This window comes from Galeopterus variegatus, unplaced genomic scaffold (genome assembly GCF_000696425.1).
Source record: "Galeopterus variegatus unplaced genomic scaffold, G_variegatus-3.0.2 Scaffold59, whole genome shotgun sequence".
Classification (NCBI taxonomy): domain Eukaryota; kingdom Metazoa; phylum Chordata; class Mammalia; order Dermoptera; family Cynocephalidae; genus Galeopterus; species Galeopterus variegatus.
In genome coordinates this window covers 42,987-45,433 of record NW_007726170.1, presented here as the reverse complement: position 1 = coordinate 45,433, position 2,447 = coordinate 42,987, and the positions used below count along the sequence as shown (strand labels likewise).

General features: G+C 46.7%; 1 protein-coding gene across 1 annotated transcript in view; it reads right to left on the bottom strand.

Moving 5' to 3' along the window:
- The window catches only part of LOC103592489 (chromosome unknown open reading frame, human C20orf24), a 9,053-nt gene that overhangs the window by 3,822 nt on the left and 2,784 nt on the right, over positions 1-2,447 (bottom strand). The gene's annotated exons all lie outside the window — the stretch shown is intronic.

Genomic DNA, 2,447 nt, shown 5'->3' with positions numbered 1-2,447 from the left:
AAGGGTTGAGATCCCCTTACCGGTCATCTTTTAAAAAAAAAACAAAAACAAAAACAAAAATTCTATCCTAAAAACTCCAGTGAGAATTTTAACAAAATAATGAATCTCTAATAAATACCCTGCCTTCAGGGCAGGAAGGATACATACCAAGGGAAATATATGACCTTGTTTTTCCTTTTTGTCTTTTTTTGTGTGTGTGTGTGTCCGGCAACGGAATCGCAACCCTCGGTGTTGCTCCCACACCTCGCTCAGCCAGTGAGCGGGAACCGGTCTGTATGTGGGATCCAAACCCTCGGCAGGAGCACCACCGCGCTCGCAAGCGGCGCACTGTAGCAGTGCGCCACCGGGCCGGCCCATGACCTTGTTTTTCAAGGGTCAATGGAATTCATTACAGTTTTTAAAATTTTTTTAACAAGCATTCACTGAGAACCTACAAATCATGTGTCAAGCTCTTCAGAGAACCTTGAGTAGAAGGGAATGGACACTGCCCCTCTCCATTAAAGCAAAACCTCAACAGAAAGAGCAGATCCATCAGTCAGTTCTCAGGCAAATGATAAATAACAAGACCTGAGGAAATGGTTTTATCTTAACAGGACCTAACTGGTGGCTACAATAGAGTGAACTGAAGAGAAGCAAGTTTGAGTTGGGACAGAGGGCAGATAAAGCAGGAAGTGGAGAGAGGAGAGGAGGTCAACAGAAACGAGCACCAGAGCAGTCCTGCTCTCAGCCCAGGCAGCTGGGTTACACAGACGGAAGAGAGGGGACAAATGTGGAAAAATCAATGTACTTGGCCCTTCCCAAGAGCACAGAAAAGGTGCCAACCAAAAGGAGGGAAGGGATTCATTTGGAGTGAGAGAAACTTGCTCTGGAAGGACAGTGTGGGACTGAACCCTAGAAAACAGGCAGTGTGAAAAAGTGGCACTATGCACTATGGGTGAGCCACTCCAAGGTGCATTCACTCCCAAACATCCCATTTCTGGTTTTCTCAGTAGCCGTATTTTACCACTCTTTATATTTATAAAGCTAATCATATAATTACAGCAGTAAACCATTTATAGAATACCCATGATGTGCCAAACACTACATTTAGCAATTTAGTTACACTCTCATATAATTCACATTATCGGGCCGGCCCAGTGGCGCACTGGATAGTGCGCCGCTTGGGAAGCGCGGCGGCGCTCCCGCCCGAGGGTTCGGATCCCACATACAGACCGGTTCCCGCTCACTGGCTGAGCGAGGCGCGGGAGCAACGCCAAGGTTTGCAATCCCGTTGCCGGTCCCCAGTCCGGTACGGGGGCAACACTGAGGGTTGCGATCCGTTGCCGGACACGGAAAAAGACAAAAGACAAAAAAAAAAAAAGAAAGGTAAGCCCAAAATTATGTAGCTTCAAAGTGGCAGAGATAGAACCTGACTTTAGAGCTTTCTACAAAGTTAAAAAAGTCTATTTGGGCACAGTGAAATGGACACTGAACTAGCTCTAGTCCTTGTTATATTATTCCTAGATTGGGTAACTGCAGAGAAATCCTTTAAGAATCCCAGAAGACCAGACAGGGGCAGGGGCTCTGAACCTGCATTATTCCTCTCCCAGATAAGTGGCCTTGGGTAGAAGAGAAACACCCTCTTTCCTTTAGGATGCCCTCTCCCTTCCTCTGGCATCCTCCTCTGCCTGCCTTTTCTCTCATAGACAGCTCAAACACGATGACCAACATTCTAAAAACATATCTCTATCCCACCTCCAACCTGGGAAGCCCTCTATCACCCTCAGTCTTTAAGTGTCTGCTTTGCTAAGGTCAGGCAGAGGATAAACTCTTACTGGTTTCCTTGTAAAAATGCCTTGCTAAGTATCATTAATCGAAAACCTTTTTAGTTAGGAGAGGACTGTACATTTCCTTTGGGTTATCTTCTGAGAAATCAGGCAATTCAAATGTTTGAAATATATTTCACCCTTTTTATCCTAAAATGAGGGAATAACAACAGATATGACCACCCCTAAAGAATCCATGAGTTTGTATTCTCTGTGTGAAAAAAGGCCAGGCCCTCCTATCTAATTCCATAATAGCTTGCCCATAATTCCTATCATAAGACAACTCCCGGGCCGGCCCGGTGGCGCCACTTGGGAGCGCGGTGGCGCTCCTGCCGAGGGTTCGGATCCCATGTGGAGACCGGTTCCCGCTCACTGGCTGAGCGTGGTGCGGGCGCAACACCGAGGGTTGCGATCCCGTTGCCGGTCCCCGGTATGGGCGTGACACCGAGGGCTGCGATCCCGTTACCGGTCAGTAAAAAAGACAAAAAGGAAAAAAAAAAAAAGACAACTCCCACACATCTTTTTAATTCAATCTGATGGGTATGTGGACTAACTTCTAGTGGTTTGTTAATATATTGAGCCATGACCAGAGGATGGTGTCAAGTGACTGCCACGGGCCACAGGAGCATAGTAAATGTGAAG